Raw genomic sequence first — 8,601 nt, forward strand, 5'->3', positions numbered from 1 at the left:
ACTCAGGAATTTCTTGTATTTGTTTGTGTGAACTGTATAAAATAAAGTTCCCCTAAACTTCTTTTTTTTTTGGTCCAATTTCTTCTACTGTCTTCTTCCATCCGTTTACACACAGATGCTCTCCAACCTGGATGATAAAGAGTGTTCAGTAGGTGCAGTAGAAGAATGGACATTTTTTGTCTAGTCCATTCTGTTAGTTCCTGTCTTTCTACTGGAGAATTGAGCATCCAAGTTGAGAGTTTTCAATGAGCAATTTTTATTATTTCCCTTTATTTTGTAGTTATGGTATGGGGGTTTTGCCTTTTTATTTGATGCTTGGGATTATTCATTTTTTGTGTTTTATTGGGTATGGTTAACATTTTTAGATAGGAGTTTTGATTGGCTTCTGTAGTGAAGGAGTTTTACAGACATACTGCTCATATTTGGTTTTATTGTGCAATATATTTTTATTTCACCATTCATATTGAAAGTTTACTGGATATAGTAATACGAATCCCTTAAAGATTATATACAATCTGTCTCAGCCATTCCAGTTTTAGAATTTCTTTTGAGAGATCAGGAGTTATTCTAATGAGCCTGAATTTATATGCAACTTAGTCTTTTCAACTTGCAACTTTTAATATACCTTCTTTGTTTAATATGTTTTTCTTTACATTTAGGGATTGATTTTATGTGGCAAAGACAAAGATTCTGTTTTTCTTTTCTTTCTATATATCTTCTTTTATTTCTTTGAGGGAGGGTGGTTACTCAAACTGACTTAAATTTTTGCTCTCCTGTTTTGTTTTTCTTACTATTTTTTTTATTTTATTAATTGTTTTTATTTTTCAAAATTTATTCATTATATATGCTGATTGAAGCTTACTCCCTCAACTCCTATTGGTCCCATCCTCCCTCCATCTTCTCCCCAACCACTTTTCCTAGTCCATTCAAAAGTGGAGTTCTCCTCCTTTGTCATCCACCCATACCTTATCCACCCATTACTTTAAAAACAGGGAAATAAAATTTCTGCTCTTATTTCTTCTCCAATGGCCACTGTACTCACCTCAGAAGATTTTATACCATGACGATTGCCTTCAACCTTACTGTGAAATAAACACTAGGTATAACTCATTTTAAAGTGTTCCACCCCAAGACACTCTTTGATTTACCATCTCACATCCAGAAATATGAAATTTGAAATGCTATGAAGTCTGAAACATTTTATCACAAGCATTTCAGAGAATGTGATTCTCTTGCTGTCTGGATGGCTGTTTCCCACCAACCCAGAAAGGCATGAGGGGTAGAAGATGAGGTATAAAGCTTGGAAGACCCACAAGCATAACAGTGATCAGAACACTCTGGGAACCACCTCAGAAAGTAAGTTCAACTTTTTTTCTAGAAAACAGAGGGTATGTACCCCTTGTGGAGTGACTGGGATGCTCTAAGGATAGGTGTAGATAATTGTTTAAAACTGGGCACTTCAAGGATGCTTGATTTGCATTAAAAAGCACATTCCTCTAATATGAACAAGAACATGGAACCTAATTATCCTATATTTGAAGGGAGGGGAGAGTTATCAGGGATCTGTGTCAAAAGCCATTTATCAAATTTGGTGGGTGGCATCTATGTCTAAAGACAGTCTCCAGATGATGTCAGGCAGAGAAAACACACCCTTGCCATAGTTATACAACTAGGCCAGCAGCAGGGTCATACATAGAAGAGAAAGCCTCCTCCCTTGCATCTCAAAATTCAGTCTGGGTTGTGATGGTTTTCAATAGAACCCCTGGAACAATAGGTATGTGTACACAAAGAAACTGCTACAGGCTACCACTGTTGTGATACTCTCAGAGTACTTCCTAGCTGGTGTTAGTTCACCATTCCCTACATATTCATCCACTGGACTAAAAGTTTCTTGTGTAAACTGAGGCAATTGAAAACAGTAAATGTTGAGAATCAGGATTATCAATAAGTCTTCCATAAACACCTTATTATATAATACTTTTGCATGTAATTGATATTCACCATTCATTGTATTCTTTTTAAAAATAACTTTATTTACTTTAAATTCCAATTGTAATCCCCCTCCCTTCTCTGCTCCATGACTACCCTCCATTCCTATTGCCCCTATTCCCTTTCCCCTTCAGAAAAAGGAGGTCATTTCCATTGAGCTACTTTTACAGTTCTGTTGGATCTCAGTGGACCAAAGAACACAAAGGCTTCTCCACATTGCTTATAATCGCAGAATTCCTCTCCAGTAAGGATACTTTTATGATGATGATGACTCTAGATTTGTGCAAGGCCTCACCATTTTAACACATTCATAAGTTCTCTCCTGTATGAATCCTTTCAAGATGATGAAGATTATACACATATGGAATGGTTTCACCACGTTAAAAGCACTCGTAGGCATTCTGTCCATTAGGATTTCTTTCATGAGTTTGAAGATGATTCTGAAGTGTAAAAGTTTATTCACATTGGATGCAGACAGCTTCTTTACAGTATGTGTTCTTTTATGTATTAAGAGATGTTACATGCAAAGGCTTTGCCACATAGTTGAATCCATATGGTTTCCCTCCAGAATGTGTTGTTGTCTTAAGAGATGGCTGTTACATGCAAAGGTTTTATCACACTAATTACAATCACCAGGCTTCTCTCCACTGTGTGTTTTTTCATGTTTTCGGAGACTACTCTGTGGTGTAAGGGCTTTATCATGTTGAGTATACATATAAGGTTTCTTTCCAGTATGTGTTCTTTTATGCCATATGAGTTTACTATTTTCTGCAAATTCTTTACAACACTGGTTACATTCATAAGGTTTCTCTCCAGTGTGTGTTCTTTTATGGCTTAAGAGATTACTCTTTTCTGCAAAGGCTTTACAACACTGGTTACATTCATAAGGTTTCTCTCCAGTGTGTGTTCTTTTATGGCTTGAGAGAGTACTGCTTTGTGCAAAGGCTTTACCACATTGGTTACATTCATATGGCTTCTCTCCAATGTGTGTTCTTTTATGTCTTATGAGATGACTGTTTTGTGCAAAGGCTTTATCACACTGGTTACATTCGTAAGGTTTCTCTCCACTGTGTGTTCTTTTATGCCGTATGAGAACAGTGATATATCCGAAGGCTTTACCACACAGAGTGCATTTAAAGGGTTTCTTTCCAGTATGACTGCTTTCATGCCTGCAAAGAAAATTGGCATATGTGAAAGATTTACCACAGTTATTTCATTACACTAATAAATATATTTATCTATATGAATTAATTTCATAATTTGGTCTAATGGTAAAGAAGAATCAAATTTTAAAGTTTTATTACTTCATTTACTTTCATGGTATTCACCTTCATTATGGGTATTTTTGAAGATCCCTGTGATGGTAACAGCATTTGTTATGTGGTTCACTTTTATAGCACCATTTTTCTATGAGAGCTTTTCTCAAATATATGAAGATTATTGTAAGAATTCAGAGTTTTACCACAGCAATCCCATTCACAAATTTTTGTACTGTATGAATGACACTTCATTTAAGAAGTGAGCAGGACATGCAGAAGAAGTTCGAAATTCCTAGTATTCATAGGTATTTTCAGCAGTATGAGTTTGCTGATGAATTCACAGTGAAATTGCAAAACCATTTAACACTAACCATTTTTCACAGTCAGAAAATCTACTCAAAGTGGGGACTACTACAAAATTAATTGTTCTTGGAGAAAGACAAATACACTGCTTCTTTCAATATCCCTATGCTCATGTGTCTTAGAAACATTGTGACATATGATATACCTATTTAATTACAATAATAATAAAAGATTCCCACACTGAATTAACACAGTTCTTTTTTGTTCATCTTAGACATGTCATATAGGGGTTAAGGTTTCTCCACAACTATAATCTTGACTCTCATAAGCTGCTTCTTTCACTAAACTTTACAATGTTACTGCATGACTATGAGTAACACTGGTTGTACTATGACATATTTGCTTATTAGAAGGTTTTGGACACACACTGATCACCTATTCAATGTATATACCTCTTACAATATCTGAGTAGATAGAATGACACTAAACAGATTGGCAGTTAAACTCAGTAGCTATAGTAATATCCATATGATTCCATTGGTATTTTCTGTTACAACATTATTTTATTTTCTTCTATCTTAGAGGAGTACCTGAAAACACAAATCAGATACCTGACATTGAAGTGCATGGAATTATGAGATTTTAATGATCATCAGTACACTTAAAGCAGTGCTGTTTATACACTGCTGCTTTTCTTTAAAACTTCCAGGTGTGCTGGTACATGCCCTTAATCCCAGCACTTTTGGTGGCAGAATCAGGCAGATCTGTGTGATTTTGAGGTCAGGCTGGTCTAACAAGCAATTCTAAGTTAAGCCACAGCTACACAGAAAAAAAAAAAAAACTTTTAAAAACAAAAAATAAAAAGAAGCCAACAAGCAAAGAACAAACCAAAAAAACAAACTTCTAGGATACATGAAAATTTCTTAAGATTCATATTTGTACCAGGCCACATTAAAATTTCTTAAGATTCATATCTGTTTCATTGTAAACATAAAGTTACCTTTTATTATTTGTAGAACTTTGAAAATGTTCTTCAATATTATGATCTTCCCAATTGTAGCCTAAAATATAGTACCAGAAAATATATATTATTAGAAATATCATATTATTAAGGAAAAACTTAAATCACTACCTTCTGTGACTTTTAGAACCATGTCTGATTTATTCACCTCATTCTACCTCATTCTCAATTGGAATTATAGAAGAGGATCAATAATAAAGTAAGAGTTGTCTCCTTATTTTAAAAGTGAAAGAATATTTGCAGTCCTACCTATAGCAGTGAGGTTTTTACAGGTGTCTAGCATTACATCTTTGTAGAGTTGCTTCTGGGAAGGTTCCAGCAAAGCCCACTCTTCTTGGCTGAATTTCACATGCACATCATCGAAGGTCACTGAATTCTACAATATGTGATACATGTGTACAACAGAAACAGAGGCAACAATATAAATTTATACTTTATTGGAAATATATTCACATATTTCTAGTACTTCTTTCATTTATTGTCTGACACAGAAGTGCTAATGTTAGATAGTTAGGTGTTGTGCATCAGGTGAAGGAGGGGAGAAGGAAAATCCTAAAGAGTAGATTGTAAGAAAAACCAAAGCCACGCTTTGAAGACCTATGTTATAGGAGTTTCATCAGTTTGTGAAACATGAGTCTAAACTAGCCAGCAGTTGGATTATTGCGCAATCTATGAATTGTGTTCAGTTACTTGGATGAGTTGGTCAGGACCCAGTCATGAGAGAGGTGGAAGGAAAAAGCACAGTCACGATATTTTGTCTAGCAACAAACGACATGTTGTGATCAGGGGACACTGGCATCAATCCAAAGACAACTTGGCACCGAGCATCGTGTTTTGACCAGGCCTCAGGGATATGACATATCAGTAGGTGAAAAGCGGGGCTTGTATATTTATGGACAGGAAAGTGGACTATGGTGAATACATGGATAAAAATAATGTGAGGTGGCAAACTACAATAATCATAGCTGATAAGATCATATTTGTGAGTGACTAGACAAAAGAAAAGGCATAGAACACATGATTTTTCTTTGATAATTATTTCATATATTTTCCTTTCCAAATTATATATAGTCTATAGTTTATATTTAAAAGGATGTGCTAATGTTATCAATAAGTCATTCTTAGAAGAAAACTCAATAACTGTGTCATATCTGAACTTTTTCAATAGGATATAGCCTTGAAATAGATATGCCAATTAATGTGGTCAAAGACAAACAGAGAGAAGAGAATGAAATAGAAAGAGAAAGATAGAAACAGAGATACAAAGAGAAATGAACATATGAACAGTACTGTTTACATATTAGAGAAATTTATGAACATATATTAACTACAAAAAATGATGGACAAGCTGGGTTTATTCAGTTATGCCTCTAATTCCATCACTCAGGAGGCAGAGGCAGGTGAATCTCAATGAGTTGGATGCCAGCATGATCTATGCAAAGAGTTCCAGGAAAGCGAGACCTATATTGTAAGACAGAGCCTCCCCTAAAAGTCAATCAAACAAATATAATAAGTAGAAAAAACTCAGAGGTCTTTACTGAAGCTCCTACAAGGAATTATACATTCAATCCAATTCTGTATTAATCTTCCAGAAACCAGCAGTGCCACAACTTAAACTATAACATTAATAAGATCTTACTAAAAGGAAATGCATGTTTAACAAGTTAAAAAATTACCAATGTAAATGCTGATGATAAATAAGCAACATAAGGCAGGAGAAATGGCTCAGCAGTGAATAGCTCTTGATGGTCTTGCAAATAATTGGGCTCAATTGTCAGTGTTTACATGGAACCCACTATTATCCATTATTCTAGGAACATGAGTTCTGACGCAATCTTCTAACTGGTGTGAGGAGCAGGCACACAAGAGGTGCATAGTCATGCATACAAGCAAAATACTCATATTCAGTAAAAATTAAAAAACAGATCCCAGATGGCAGAGCTGATCGCACACTGTGTCTGATCAGCAGGGTAGCAGAGACTGCATAGTGACCAATAGTTGGAGTAGTAGGCCACAAAACACCACTGACTGTGTTTCCCAGGTGAAAGGAAACCCACTGGTGAGGAATAAAATTGGTTCCAACCTCAGAGCACTGAGCTAATCTCTGAAAAGTTCCTGGGATGTTGAAGCAGGATGCAGTTTTCAAGCAAATGGACACAAGAAACAAGCAGGAATAGCAATTCGAATATCTAATAAAACAGACATTCAACCAAAATTAATTGAAAGAGATGAGGTAGGATACTTCAAACTCATAAAAGGAAAATTCTACCAAGATGGTGTCTCAATTCTGGGCAACTATGCCCCAAATTCAAGGGCACCCACATTTGTAAAAGAAACATTAATAAAGTTTAAAGAACATTTCAATCTCTACACATTAATAGTGAGAGACCAAAACAACTCACTATCATCAAAGTACAAAGCAGTGAAACAGAACCTAAAATGAGATATAATGACACTAATGGATGTCATGAATATAAAGAATATATCTTCTTTTCAGCACCTCACTGACCCTTCTCTAAAAATGACCATACAGTAGGTCACAAACCAGTCCTCAACAGATACAAGATTGAAGTAATATCTTGTATCTTATCAGACCATGAAGGACTAAATATGAATCTTGACAATAGCAGAAATAGCAAAAAGCCTACACATACATGGAAACTGAACAACTCCCTACTCAATGAAATCTGGGTCAGGGAAGAAATAAAGAACTTCCTACAGTTCAATGAAAATGAAGGCACATCATACCCAAACTAACGGAATGCAACAAAATCAGTCTTAAGAAGAGATTTAATAGCACTAAGTGGCTTCATAAGCTATTGGTGACTTCCCATATAAGCAACTTAATGGCACACCTGAAAGCCCTAGGAACAAAGAAACAGACACACCCAACAGGAGTAGAGCACTAGAGATAACCAAATTCAGGGCTGAAATCAATAAATTAGAAACAAAGAGAACAATTCAAAGAATCAACAAAACCAGGAGCTAGTTCTTTGAGAAAATAAAAAACATAGACAAATTCTTAGCCAAACTAAGAAAATGACAGAGAGACACAATCCAAATCAACCAAGTCTGATAAAAAGAGAGATATCACAGACACTGAGAAAATCCAAAGAACCATTAGCTCTTATGTCAAAAGACTGTATGCCACAAAATTTGAAAATCAAAATGAAAAATACATTTTTTTTTTATTATTTCCACTTACCAAAGTTGAATCAAGATCGGGTAAAGAAATTTAATAGTCTTACATCCCCTCAGTGAATAGAAGCAAACATCAAAAGACTTCCAACCAAGGGCCAAATGATTTCAGGGAAGAATTCAACCAGAGCTTCAAAGAAGAGAGAATAGCGATATTCTTCAAACTAGTTTATAAAATATAAATGGAAGCAACATAACCAAACTCTTTTTGTAAGACTGAAGTCACCTTGATAAATCCTCAAAGACCCAAAAGAAAAGAGAACTTCAGACCAATCACTCTTATGAACAATGATGCAAAAATACTCAATAACATACTCACAAATCAAATCCAAGAACATATTAAAGATATCATCCACCATGACAAAGTAGGCTCCATCCCACACATGCAGCGGTCATTAAATAACATGGAATCCATCAATGTAATCCATCATATCAATAAATTGAAAAAAAAACCACACAATCATTTCCTTAGATGCTGAAAAAGCATTTTACAATATCCAACACTTATTCTTCTTTAAAGTCTCGAAGAGACCGAAGATATAAGGCACATACCTAGAAACAGTGAAGGCAATACACAGCAATCCTATAGCTAACATCAAACTAAATGGAAAGAGAGTTAAATCAATTCCACTGAACTCAGGGACAAGGCAAGGCTACCCATTCTCTCCAAATATCTTCAATATAGTATCTGAAGTCCTATCTAGAGCAATAAGACAACTAAAGGAGTTTAAGGGAATACAAATTGAAAAGGAAGAAGTCAAAGTATCACTATTCACAGATGAAATGACAATATACATAACTGTCCCCAAAAGTTCTACCAGGGAACCCCTA

The sequence above is a fragment of the Meriones unguiculatus genome (assembly GCF_030254825.1).
Source record: "Meriones unguiculatus strain TT.TT164.6M chromosome 13 unlocalized genomic scaffold, Bangor_MerUng_6.1 Chr13_unordered_Scaffold_101, whole genome shotgun sequence".
Lineage (NCBI taxonomy): Eukaryota > Metazoa > Chordata > Mammalia > Rodentia > Muridae > Meriones > Meriones unguiculatus.